The sequence below is a fragment of the Pelophylax lessonae genome, assembly GCF_965119305.1.
Source record: "Pelophylax lessonae genome assembly, chromosome: 7".
Taxonomy (NCBI): domain Eukaryota; kingdom Metazoa; phylum Chordata; class Amphibia; order Anura; family Ranidae; genus Pelophylax; species Pelophylax lessonae.
The window spans coordinates 125,425,471-125,440,234 of NC_138774.1; the positions used below are offsets into that span (position 1 = coordinate 125,425,471).

At 44.1% G+C, this 14,764-nt stretch overlaps 1 long non-coding RNA gene across 1 annotated transcript in view; it reads right to left on the reverse strand.

The window, feature by feature from the left end:
- Positions 1 to 1,032: 1,032 nt before the first annotated feature.
- Positions 1,033 to 14,764, reverse strand: part of LOC309559570 — a 317,658-nt gene continuing 303,926 nt past the window's right edge. Inside the window, exon 3 of the long non-coding RNA XR_014225474.1 lies at positions 1,033 to 1,544. This is a non-coding gene — a long non-coding RNA (uncharacterized lncRNA). The remainder of the gene's footprint in view (positions 1,545 to 14,764) is intronic.

A 14,764-nucleotide genomic window follows, 5' to 3' on the forward strand; every position in this document is an offset into this window, starting at 1 on the left:
CAAAAACTCCCTAAATATTGCAAAAAGCAATATTAGACCAGGAAATTGACATTTTTAAAGGATAAGTTCACCTTTGGGAACATGTTACATGTTCCCCCTGTTTTTCGGGTGCAACATGTTACATGTTCCCACTACTGCAGCCTCTCCCTGACCCGCCGCCTGTAGGGACAGCGAGCCGGGGGATCTTATCCCCGAACTCGCTGTCACAATTTAAAAAAAAAACATCTGTGAATGAGAGAACTATAAGTACTGGCAGCCTTTTTAGTTGTTGGTTTGTAGTTCTCGATGAACTGCCAGGGTGGTGTTGAGCACTCTAGGTAGTTCATTGCTTCTTCCTGTTATTGCGTAACTGCCGCCTGTATGAGGTGCGAGCAGACAGCTTACACTGACAGTCAGCAGAAGTCCACCTGTGATCTGCTGATCGCGGATGCAATGCTTTGCAGGCTCCTAGTAAAAAAAATAAAAATAAATGCACATTTTTTATTAGCAAAAAAAATGTGCATTTATTATTATTATTATTTATTTATTTATTTTTTTTTTAAAGGGGAACCTATCCTTTAACTTGACAGATTCAGTCCCTATTGATTTCTCTGGGTTTGGGTTCAGCAAAAAAAATTAGCAAAAACAAAATGTGCATTTATTATTATTATTTTTTTATAAAGGGGAACCTATCCTTTAACTTGACAGATTCAGTTCCCATTGATTTCTCTGGATTTGGGTTCAACATTTAAATATTTTGCTGAACCCTGCTCGAACCAAACCCATGTTGGCCTAGGCTATTTTACATTCATAATCTCATAAATGAATATATGATTGTGACAGCAGTGTGTATTTAAAAGTATGTATAATTGAAAAAAATAAAAATAAAAACTTGAATATTTTACTGTCTTGTGTTACAGAGCCACATTTTTCAAAAAGGTAAATTAAAAGGGTGAAGTTAGTTTTTAAACTCAATGAACAAACTCAAACTCAATGAATCTTTACAATATACAAAACCTGCATGTCTTGTGAATGATTATTGAATCATCTGCACATACCTGACTCGAGATTATGCCACATATCAGTATAAACAACAAATCAATATTTATTCATGTTCTTACATGCTTGCTTGTGGCCATTGCTACAGCTTAGAACTCAGGTTGTTTTAATCATTTTTGTGACCTAGCTCAACATATCCTAAGAGAACTGAAATTAATATGACCGCTTTGATGTAAAATAAAGTTAGATTTTGTTCTTGTAGAACTAGCCTGTAAGTTGCCAGTGATGCTATTATTTATGGATTTTACTTTCATGCAAATCTGATTTTGTGCTCTCTGAAGTTGTAAAAAGGAACATCTTCATTTTCTTAAAAGAAGAAACACTTCAAAGCAACTGACAGCATGGAGCTTGAGAGCCTGGAATGTTCCAGCTGCCCAGTTTCATGTTTTGAGGTTCATCCTTTTTGACTGCTGTGTTACACTTTGGTTTCATTCCCATTGTTCCTTCTGTTATGGTTTACATATTTTTTAGTTACCAGGGATCCCATGGTTATGCCAGAAATCTTCCTGAAAGATAAAAAAAATAAAAAATAAAATAACGGTCATTAATATCATAACTGCCGACCAGTTAAAATCAGTTGTGCACTGCATCTTCTGATTCTTAAAGGGACATTTTTGATTTTTACCCCTAAAGAGCAGAGCTTATATGATAGGGAGATTTTAAAGCAGATATAGGAAGTTAGGACTTTGGTGTCTGCCAGTGCTGGAGAAACTGGGTGCATGTATAAGATGCCATACCCAAAATACAGATCACACTGCCACCTAAGAATCCAAGTGTTACCATCAGAGAGGCTGAGCCTGGAGAATTGCTTGTGGGTGGGGCACTTGCTCTGCACTTAGGGGTACCTTTGGCTATGCACTTATCAATGCCTGGGATCAGGAGAGGGCTACAGTCATGTGAGAATCAAATATAAGGGCAGCTCCCCGACTTAGAGATGAGCCATGTTACTTTGTGCAGTAATACAAATACAGAGTTCCTCCCGTATCACTACACACTTTTGCCTAATGTATACTGCATTTAGGAGGGACACAGTTGAGCCGTGCCCTCTCCATTGGTCCAGTGTACTTCTGCCACCTCACTACCACTGACAGAATGCGGTCCCACCATGCACATTGCCAGGATAAGGGTCTCCACAACGGGGATTCAGAGACTGACCGCTGGGGATGCAGCAAGATAACCAATCTCACTACTGAAGGACCCATCCCCTTCCCCAGGTACCATGCTTAATGACTGGCTGCCATGTACCTTGTTCTAGCTTTTGGATACCCATAGCAACTGCATGACTTCTACTGTTTTCTTTGCTGAGTAGAGCTGTTGTAGTGCCTTTACTTCATGCCCCACTTGTACTTTACTGAACTAATTTCATTCTAACACCAGAACCATCCTTCACCCCTTTAAAGAATTTCAGACCGGGCTTAGAACAATTGACACAACTTTTACGGAAAGGCTGCGGCAGTACAGTCCTCCATGAACAAAAAAAGAAGTGTCCCCCTGACTATCTCTCTAGGCTAACCAGGCATACCTCCATGAGGTAGAAGTCCATGTTTGGTGCTCCCCAGCCTCTGAGGAATCTCCGGACTCCTAGTGCTTCAGACAAACCGCAAGGCACAACAGTCCTCCTCAGCAGCGATCACATCTTCTTTTGAGTGGGAAAAGGCAAAGGCCCTGGACCTTGGCCTTCCCCCTTTTGGGTGTCAAAACAAGTGAGAGGCCCCAGAAGATCATGGATATGGAGGTACTTCTACCCAATCTTGTAAAAGCTGCCTGCACATGATTTCCTATTCAACAGGTTTCATAAGAGTGCTAAAATTGCCATGCCACTTGGATGATGTGTTTCCTGCTTCATCAAAGCATTATTCAAGTAATTGTCACTCCCAGGGTTACCAACCTCCCGCAACCTTTTTTACTGACAAAACATGTAAAATGTACTGATAGAGCACATTTTTTACTGACATCCTGACATATGACAGAAACTCCTATTATAAACAAACTCAATCAATATTTAGGCTGTATAAACAATGTGTAAACAGTAACAATACTCAGAACAAGTAATTTGCTGGCTTTACAATTAAAAATTCCAGACAGAGTGACAAAATGTGAGCATGACTGGGATGATGAAAGACCTGGGGCACTCTGGAATTAAGTAGGAAAATAAACTATGCAGCACGCATAGCATGCTGTGGCAATTAGAATGCATGGCCAGATTTTGGCTAATAGAGGGAGGGCTTAAAGAGGATCAATAAACAAAATCTGTGCTTAGTCACTATACATGCTGCACACATATACCAGTCCTTGTACCCACAAAATATCCCTAAAAACTGTACCACACTTGACAGACCCCACAGAAATAAGTAAACCTCTGGACAAAAGTTCATTTCTTAAAAAATAATCACTTCAATTGCATATGCTTTCATGCACGCAAAAAGGACTGACTGACTGAACCTACCTTAAAGAAGAACTTCATTAAAACCTGCAACTGCTGGGACAACAAACACCCTGGTTAGGGCGATTTATTGTACAGCATAATGTATAAAGTGCAGAGGTCCTTTTTGAAAAAAAAAAAAGTGCAGAGGTCAGGAGTAAGTAACATACAAAACAAAATATAAAGTGTAGCAGTCAGGATGAACTATCTGTTCACATTAGAGACCCCCTTATATCAAAGTTCCTAGAATTTCCCTATACATCAGGGTTCCAAGGGTCCCTCCTTACATCAGGTTCCCCCTTACATCAGAGTTCACCTTTACATCTGAGTCCACAGACTACCTTACAATAGAGTACCCAGAGTTCTCCTTTACAGTGCAAGGGGGAACTCTGCATACCCTGATGTAAAAGGGAACCCTGTGGACTCAGATGTAAAAAAGAACTCTGTGGAGTCTGATGTAGGGGGGAATGCTGTAGACTCTGGTGTAAAAGGAAACTCTGATGTAAGGGGTCTCTGGTCACCAGAGCTCCCCTTACATTAGAGTCCCCAGAGTTCTCCCTTACATCAGAGCTTTTCTTTACATCAGACTCCACAGAGTTCACCTTTAAATCACAATCCACAGAGTTCCCCCTTACATCAGAGCCCACAGGTTTCCCACTTACAGTGCAAAGGGGAGCTCAGATGTAAAGGGGGATGCTGTGGACCCTATATCGTGGTTTCAACTATGAGTGGTTCAAAGTATGGTGTGTTTTTTTCCAAATATTTTTTATTACAGGTTTTAAAAAAAAAAAACTCAAAAAGATTGAAAAACTAATTTAACAAGCACATTAAATCAGCAGTGGTCATATTGACCCACAACACAGATATTTACAGTAGCATCCACAAAAGAATCAAATATACTTGTCAGAATAACAGAACACTGGACATATATACAGTATATATCAGTAGTTTCCTTTCAATCATCACAGAACATATTCATTGATACTCAGTTCTCAGAGTCAGGAGGAAGTAGAGAGGAGACATTACTGGAAGAGGCAGCAGAGGAGGGTTTTGGCCCTTGGTCATCGCCTCCCGAATCTAGGTCTATAAGTGAAGGAACCATTGATGAAATTCTCGGAACCAGAATGCTTTCCAGGGACTGACTGAAAAGGCACCCCGGTGTAGTTTACACACATAGGAAGTGGAAGGGGATTTTTGAATCTGCCATTCTGCGCTTTTTTCATTACTTCTGGTAAGAGACCATTCTGGGTGGTTCACGAGGAGAGTGACTTATCCACGTTTGCAGTGAAATTTATTGTTTAATTCGTGCACACCTTATTTTCCGTCTGGTAAGGAGGAATTTCACCTGGTGGTGGGCGTTACTGCACTGAAGTTGGAGATTTTTCTTTGTTGTCGAGCACCTATTTGTTTGATCAAGCATGGACACTTAAAGAGAAATTGAACTTTTTTTGCACATCCCCACCCATCATATCCCTATGTTGTTATTGCATAATTTGGATACTTATTTGTTTTAGCGCACCTTTCTTTTCAACACATTCATTGATACTCAGTTCCCTCTATGTACAAATGCGTGATTGTGAGCAAAAAAGGTTTTAACAAATGTCAAACCAGGATGAAAGATAAAGGAACATTACCACTGCTACATCCAGTAAGGGTAATAAATTCTTGCCAAGATTAGTGTGTCTACTCACCAAATATCCCAACCACCCACTGCTACACACCAGGCATTCCAGTATATATATCAATATCAGTAGAATTAATATTGAAGAATCTGCAAAGATATAAATGCTAAAGGAGTTAGACCTGGAATCTGCAGCCATGGATCCTCAAAAACCCTGTTGCAATAGAATTTGCCTTGTTGACCTGCGTACGCCAATCCTCAAATGTAGGAGGAAGAGGTGAAAGTCATTTTAACATAATGCACTTGTGGACCAGAAACAACAGTTTGGACATGGATGTCCAGGCTTGAGGTGTATATAATTCCTCATCCAAAAAATCCCAGGATACAAATCAATGGGTCATGTTGTAAAACAGTCTAGAATGTCGTATTAATAATGGAAGTAACATGATGCCAATAATGCATCAATTTAGGACATCTCCAGAGCATGAGCAATAGATCCGCAGGGGATGCTCCACATCTGGGACTATCCAGACTCTCTCTATGGTGTCATTGATGTAATTTATATTATTATTATTATTATATCATACAGGAAGTATACTCTCGCAGATGGAATGGCAAATCCTCCACCATCTTTGGGTAATTGTAGTATAGGTAGACGGATTCTCAGATTTTTACCTTTCCAAATCAAAATTCAAAAAAGGGGATCTATTTTTTAAACCAGGGGTGTCAAACTGGCGGCCCTCCAACTGCTGCGGAACTACAAGTCCCTTTATGCCTCTGCCGGTGGGAGTCATGCTTGTAACTGTCAGCCTTGCAAAGCCTCATGGGACTTGTAGTTCCGCAACAGCTGGAGGGCCAGCAGTTTGACACCTGTGTTTTAAACCATTGTAAATTAATCCATGCCGGTAAATTGTGCATACCATGTAACACCTGCGGTGCCCAAATCATTTTAATAAGAAGTTTACACCATGTTTTTGCATTTAAGTTTACATTTTCCAGACGGGTCCATAGGTTATACTGTGAGGTGGACCCATACTCCTAAGTATTTAAAAGAGGGCACTGTCTTAATCTGCTGTGCACAATGGGGAGGTGTCACCTGCAGAGAATCTACGGGGAGAAGGACAGATTTGTCCCAAATAATTGTGAAACCAGAAAAGGAGCCAAACATCGAGATAGTGAACATGAGGGAAGACAAGGACACACCAGTATCTCCCAGGAACTGCACTGCATCATTGGCAGAGATGTATAGTAACTAAGTAGAACTACTTCACCACTGTACTTAAGTCCCGAAAGGCGGTATCTGTACTTTCCTAGAGTAGAATTATTTTCTCCTACTTCCACTTTTACTTCACTACATTTTTTTGATGGTTTCAATACTTCTATTCTGATATTTTTTTTTTGTGCTGCATAGTTACTCGCTACTATTATAAAAATTACCACTGCCAGAACAGTAGATGGCAGGTTTCATGAAGCTCAAAACATGTGTATTATCAGCGCATACAAAAATAAATGCTACTGTATGTATAAATAAAAGCTGCATTTGAAATAATAAAAAACAATATGATGTTCAAACTTTTGACTTCTTTTTTTAATAACTACATAACACAGTACTTGTACTTTTACTTTCAGTACTTGAGTAGCAAATTTTTTTTCAAAACTACTGGTACTTTTACTTTCAGTACTTGAGTAGCAAATTTTTTTAAAAAACTACTTGCAATACTTAAGTACAAAAAATGTTGAATACTTTAGTACTTCTACTCAAGTCACTTTTTGATCGAGCACTTCCACTTCTACTCAAGTCACTTTTTGATCGAGCACTTGTACTTTTACTCAAGTATGGGTTTCGAGTACTTTATACAACTCTGATTTTCTGTTCTTTTATCAAGGAAAACCTGCATGATGCTGGGAAGGGCTAAACAGTTAAAAATTCTGGAACAAAGCTATAGTTTAAGCTGACCATACACGATTTTTTTTTTTCTTTTCAGCCAGAGAACCAGAGCAAGATTCCTCTATACACACAAATGAGGTGGATGGAGGAATCCCCTCGGATGGGACACTGTATTTGGACAGCAGCACCCACTGCTGTCAGAATACACCGATCAGCATCTGCAGCTGAATGGATGCAACCACTGATCAAGCAAAATTTTCAAGAATTTACCAGGGATAGTCACACACTGATCCTTGCTGATTCGACCAAATTTTGAGACCCCAGAGGGAGGAAGTAAATAGAGAGGAGGAATAGAACAGGGAGAAAACAGCAGGTGGTGCTGTTACATTTCTGAGAGAAGTGGAAGTGCTGTAACTGAGACAGCATGGTGTGTGTAGTTTGGAGCTGCGGACCGGACCCCCCCACTGAGACCTCCCTCCCACTGAGATTGAGAGGCGGTGGTGGGGCCAAATGCTGATTGTGAGAGGCAGCAGTGGGGGGGGGGGGCAGGGGGACCAGGAGTGGCAGCAGGTGACCCAGGGATCAAGTGCAGCAGGAGGGACTGGGAGACCGACAGGTGACAGGTTGACAGGGTGAGGCATCGGGTAAGTGAAACTGCTGACAAGAGTGGGAGTGTGACAGGCAAACCAGTGTCTGGAGTGCAGGGCCGGTCCCAGGCGGGTGCTTAGGGTGCAGTGCGCCCAGGCGCCGCCTGGTGGGGGGCGCACTATCCTCTCCCGGCCGGAAGTCTCTCACTGCAGCCTCGGAGCTGCCTGCTATATTCTTGTAGTTGTGAGCTGAGGCAGGGGCGGACGTACAGGGGCTGTGGGAGTCGCCATGGTGACCTGGCCCCATGCTGCAGGGGGCCCTAGAGGGCCCCCTGTATGCCTGGATAGGAGGAGAGGCAAGGACGGCTGAGACGGATCTCCTCGATCCTCAGCACAACTGTCTCCCATAGGAAAGTGAAACCAGTGTGTGCTGTGCTCTCTGCCTCCCCCTAGAGTGCAATACCCGGCAGGAAGGAAGGAAGCAAAAGGTACAGCACTGACGTTTTTTTTTTTTTTTTAAAGGCTTTCTCTATGTATTTGCATTTATCCCTGTGTTATTGTGTAGATGGGGGTGGAGGATGTGCCCTCCTCTCTTTTTGTTGTCACAGGCTCGATGGCTCCCCTGCACTGGAAGAAGCTGTCAGCCCGACTCCTTCATTACAATGCCAGCCTCATCCTGCAAACTCCAGCCAGGGGCCTCTCCTAGGGCCACGATCCAGCCCACCCCCAGCACAGACAATAGACAGAGAGGAGAGACATGGGATGCCAGTCTGTGCCTGGAGCCACACACAGCCAAAGCCCAGCAACCCACCATCATCCTTCCATCTATATACTGCCTGCCTTTGTACACATCTACAGCCCTTGCAGGAGCCATACACAGCCAGAGAGCTAAGTATGGCTCCTGAAAGGGCTGTAGCAGTGTACATCATCAAATTACTTCTATTATACCCGACAATACATCCAAGTCTATGGAGAGCTGCCTGTGTACTCCGCTACAGCCCTGGCAGGCGCCATACACAGCCAGAGCCCAGCAGCCCATCACCCTTCTAGATCACATCTACTGTACCCAACATAAAATCCATGTCTATGGATATCACATCTATTACACTCCTGCCTGTATACCCCGCTACAGCCCAGGCAGGTGCCATATACTTGCAAGGGCTCGTGGCAGATGTATTGGCAACTTTGGTTCCAAGTGAACATACACCAAGATATTACTAATAATCAATGCACATTAAAGGTGGCCATACACGCTACAATCCCATTGCCCAATCTTCTTTAGATCGACTAGCAACCATGTAGCTCAATGCTATGTATGTGTGTGTTTATATATGTGTATGTATTATGTGTCTGTGCTTATATAGGTGTGTGTATGTGTGAATGTATATGTGCTTATATATGAGTGTGAATATGTGTGTATGCTTATATAGATGTGTGTGTATATGTGCTTATATATGACTATGAATATGTGTGTGTGTGTATGTGCATACATGTGTGTTTACATGCGTGTATGTATGCACATTCATTTTAATCCTGACCCCCTATATTTGTACAATCAGAAGTGTTTTTTTTTCCAGCTTGTTCATAGTACTAGCAAGAAAATGCCATTCCTCTGAAAAGCGATCCATGCTCATATCGCTTTTCAGAGGCATTTGGCAGGCGGTAAAAAGGCATTATGTTGCCTCCTCTATTTTTTTCTTTCCTAATGGTTGCTGCGGGGGATCTGTCAGGATGAAGCCTTTACTGAATGGAGAGTCAGTGATCCATACTGATCACTGACTGTCTATTCATAACTGAAACATAGTAAACTGTGTTACAATGCTTCAGTATGTGAATGAATGGGGAGCTCTGTACAGAGCTATCCCTATCCATTTATTCTGTGCAGCTGAGGCTTCAGAGAAGGAGATGGAAAGCTGTGTCTCAAAGGTGGAACATCAGAGGTCTGTTTAGACTCCTGATATTTCACCAAAGCCCTCCAACGGGGCTCCTAAAAAAATGTAAAAAAAAAAATATTTAAAAAATATTTTATTATTTTTATTAAAATTTTTTTACAATATAACTACTGACACCTGTGGCAGAACTACCACACAAACATTGCACTTGCGACTGGCCCTGACATTCCGCCACTGGGCTGGGAGGGAAGGGCCCCACCTGGGGGTCAGGGGGGCCCTTCATGGTTTTTTGCATCGGGGCCCTGAAGGTTCTAGTTATGCCACTGAGCTGAGGGAAGGAGCGACAGTGGGGGAGGAAGACAGGACAGAGGGAGATGCCGGTTTCCAGTTCCAGCTTTAAAAAGGCAAGCACAGGACAATGACAGATCATCAGGTGAGGTGTAAACATTGATGGGATGGATCGCTGAGTGTAGTGTAGCAGCTGCCTCTCCTTACAATCTTCCTCTCAGTCTGTTACTGCAAGCAGGCTGGGGGCTGCTCAGAGAGTTCCAGTCCAGCCCCTTTTTCCCATGCGGAGCTGTGGAGGAAGAAGTCTCATGGCATGTGTGTGAGTGTGACCAGCCATGCGATCCCACAGAGCCCGGCCCCACAGAGCCCAGCATACCACAGAGCCCAGGATACCACAGAGCCCAGCATACCACAGAGCCCAGCATACCACAGAGCCCAGGATACCACAGAGACCGCACCACAGAGACCGCACCACAGAGACCGCACCACAGAGCCCGGCCCCACAGAGCCCAGCATACCACAGAGCCCAGCATACCACAGAGCACGGCCCCACAGAGCCCAGCATACCACAGAGCCCAGCATACCACAGAGCCCAGCATACCACAGAGCCCAGCATACCACAGAGACCGCACCACAGAGCCCAGCACACCACAGAGCCAGGAATCAGGACAGGCAGCCAAGAATCAGGACCAGCAGCCAGACCCCAGGACCAGCAGCCAGACCCCAGGACCAGCAGCCAGACCCCAGGACCAGCAGCCAAGAATCAGGACCAGAAGCCAGCCCCAAGGCCCCAGCAGCCAGACCCCAGGACCAGCAGCCAGCCCCCAGGACCAGCAGCCAGCCCCCAGGACCAGCAGCCGGACCCCAGGACCAGCAGCCGGAATACAGGACCAGCAGCCTAGCCCCAAAACCAGGACCAGCAGCCAGAAATCAGGAGGACCAGCAGGCCAGCCCCAGCAGCCAGACCTTAGGACCAGCAGCAAAGCCCCAGAAGCCAGGCCCCAGGACCAGCAGCCAGCCCCAGTACCCATTATTTAAGATAAGTGAAGTCTTCTAGTCTTGGGCCTGGGCATCAAAGTGCTATTAATTAATATAATATTGTTTATTTTTCTATTGTTCAGTGACACTCTAATGTAGTCTCTCATGGGGGCTGGCGGGGACTCTTTCTATCAGAGACTCTCCAATAGGCACAGAGAGGGCCTCTGTAAGATAAACCCCCCTCCAGGTCCCATTAGACTCTGTTGTAGTCTCTAATGGGGCCTGGTGGGGTTTTTTTCTAACATAGACTTTAAAATGCACACAGAGATGACCTCTGTTCGAGAGACCCCCCTCCAGGTCCCATGATACAACCCCATTGTAGTCTCTAATGGGGCCTGGTGGGGGCTCTAACAGACTCTCTAGCAGAGGCCCTCTCTGTGTTCCTTGGAGAGACCCCCTCCAGGTCCCATTAGGAAAGGGGAGGAGTTAGTAAGATGACCACGCCCACACGGGGGCGCCATAAATATTTCTGCACCCAGGCGTCTGTTACCCTAGGATCGGCCCTGCTGGAGTGGGAGTGTGACAGGCAAAAAAGGTGGGTGTAGTGAGAAGCAGGCTGAACGAGGGAGAAAAAATCTGCTGACAAGCCCTGCAAGTGTCAGTTTACAGGGGCAGCTGATCAGGAGCAGAGAGACACAAACTAATAGAAAAGACTGGGACTGTGACAGTAAAGATAAACCGTGTGTAGTGGGGATGCTGGCTGAAGACGGGGTGTAGTGTGAGTATCTGAGTACTTTTGCGTATTGTTGAGTATCTGAATATTGTTGAGTATCTGACTATTGGTGAGTAACCGTATATTGTTGAGTACTGTTGAGTAACTGAGTTGTGTTGAGTACCAGTATAGTGTTGTGTATTGTTGAGTATCTGAGTATTGTTGAGTACTGTTGAGTACTGCTGAGTACTGCTGAGTATTGTGCATATCTGAGTATTGTTGAGTAACTGAGACTGTGGGGTTCAAGCAAACAAACTGGATGTAGGTGGATCTCTTTATATCCCCTCCACCCCACTGATGTCCAACATCAATCCGAGATGCGGACACAAAGCAGGGATTGCGCATGCGCAGTTCGGGTTTCAACCGCTCTGTGCATCGTCCTCAACCTAGAGCCTCTCCCATTGGGGCGTGATGACACAGAGTATCCACACCAGCCCATGCCTCAGAGGAAAGAGGGGCAGGTTAGGGAGGAGAAGATGTTTAACCGAGTGGGGTGTGCACTAATTGGAACAACAAGAGGGAGTAAAACCCTTCCCCCCACACACATAACACTCCCAGAGGGATGGCGCCTTGGTCACCACCATCAGAGTGCCGACTAGCCACAAGCCTGCATAATGCAGGCTCTGACATGCACCACTTTATCTGGTGGCTTCCACAAGTGCCTTAGGTGTCCGTATGGGAACCCATGGCCCCACAGACAGTCCCCACCATCGTGCGGCAAGTCCTCCCATGACAGACCCAATGAAGAATGGGGGAAAGAAAAATGGTTATTTAGGTGGAACTCTGCATGTAAAATCCTCACAGCTAATCACAACTATAAGGGCATATAATAAAGAAATATACATAAAGACATTTTAAGAAACCATAAAAATTACATATATGTTACAACATTGACCATAAATCCACAAAGGATAATTGCAAACATATTACATCACTATGTAAATTTTAGCAGGGATACTCCAGAAAAAATAGGCAGTCTGTACTCAGATAGTTAGGGAAGGGGGATGGTAAAAAACTGACATCTCCTAAAAGGAGTACAATCTAGGGTGGATATTTACAGGAAGGGTTTATAACGAATAATTTTTTTAATCCAGGATATTGTTAAGTACTGCTGAGCATTGTTGAGTATTGTTAAGTACTAGTGAGTATTGTGCATATCTGAGTGTTGTTGAGTACTTGTATATTGTTAAGTATTATTGAGTAACTGAGTATTGTTGAGTACCAGTGTATTGTTGAGTACTAAAAAATGGAGGAGAATCTGCGCTCGGACAGCAAGATCAGGATCAATGAAGATCAAATGAAACAATATGTGAAGGCAGCCAACTAAATAGTGGATTACAGACTAAGTAGGCATATATAAAGATGTAGTAGCGCCAAACACTAAATGACAAAACAAATATGTTAGCAATGTGGAGTGTCCACAGAAAGTCCCAATAGTCCAAAAGATGGAGAGATAGTGGAGACCAATTCCCAACTGAGTAGTGTTGAGTGTTTTTGAGTAACTGTGTATTGTTGAATACTGCTGAGTACCTGTGTAATGTTGAGAGGTGTTGAGTAAATGAATAATGTTGAATAACTGAGTACCTGTATATGTAGAGAACTGTTGAGTAACTGAGTATTGTTGTGTATTGTTGAGTACCTGTGTATTGTTGAGTACTGTTGAGTAGTATTCCGTATCTGAGTGTTGTTGCATAGCTGAGTAGTTTTGAGTAACTGAGTAGTGCTGAATACTGCTGAGTAACTGTGTGTGACTGAGGAGTAACTGTGTGCTTAAAATTTAGAGTCAGGAACCTAGTAAACAGCTAATCGGGCAGAGATAAATTTTCCAATTCCCATTAACTTAGTAGGTATGATGCCCAGTGGGTGTGGAGATGCGACTCGGTGCACATGTATGTGTTCCTCGATCATCTGATCGAGGGCGAATACAGCTGCACAAAATGTAAGCACGTTGCTTCCCTGGAAACCCAGGTCCTGAATCTAGGGAAGCAACTGAGAAGAATCTCCATACTAAAAGAGAGTTGGGAACCTACCCAGCAGGTGCCAGCAGGGGCTAGCACAGAGGCGGGTGAAGATACAAGGGTGCAGGTACCAGAGCAGAGTAGTTGGGTGACAGTTAGGAAGGGTGGAGGGAAGGAGTCAAGAAGGCTGGTCCTGGGCTGGAACATCCCAATAAATATGCCCTGTTGTGTAATGTTGGAGAAACCAGCATTGCTGGAGCAGAGCGATGCCCCTAGCTGCCAGGGGAAGAACACTGTCAGTGAGGGCGGTAGCAAGGCTAAGAGTAGGGATAAACAGATTCTGGTGGTAGGGGACTCAATTATTAGAAGGAGAGAGAGAGTAATGTGTCACAAAGACCGTAAGCACCGAACTGTATGTTGTTTACTAGGCGCTCGAGTTCGGCACATCATGGATCTGGTTGACAGATTATTGGTGGAGCTGGGGAAAACCCAGCTGTCATAGTACACGTGGGTACCAATTACAAAGTTAGAGGAAGATGGAGAGCCCTAAAAAATGATTTCAGGGACTTGGGAGCTAAAATAAGGAGTAGGACTTCCAAGATGGTATTCTCAGAAATACTACCTATACCTCGAGCCGCACAAGAGAAGCAGCAGGAGATTAGGAAAGTTAACAAGTGGTTGAGGAGCTGGCGAAGAAAGGAGGGGTTTGAGTTCCTGGAGAACTGGGCCGACTGGGCCTGCTCTTTAGTAGGGACCGCCCTACTGGGAGAGAAGATGACCAAAAAGTTAGAGGGGCTTTTAAACTAGGTGATGGGGTGGAGGGTCCAAATGTAGAGTCAGCCAGCGGTGAGGAAGATTCAGCAGGCAATATTGGGGGCATTAGCAGTAGGATGACCAACTATCCAAAACCTAAGGTAGGTAAGTTGACAAATCCAAAGTGAAGCCTCATAACATCTAACAAGGATATATTATGCAACTGGACAAAATTATAAGGTTTGTATGCCAATGCTAGAAGTCTGGACAACAAGATGGGAGAACTGGAGCTGTTAATGTATGAGGAGGATTTCGATTTTGTGGGAATTTCAGAACCTTGGTTTGACAGCTCTCATGATTGGCTTGCAACCATTCAGGGGTTTCTCCTATATCACAGAGATAGGGAAGGTAAAAAAGGGGGAAGGGTATGACTGTATATCAAGAACAATGTGCAAGTGAATATCACGAATGGAGCTAGGGAGGAGGTGGAATCCTTAAGGGTAGAGCTTCAAAGGGAAGGTACTATGGGGAAAGTAATATTGGGCGTATGCTATTGGCCCCACAACC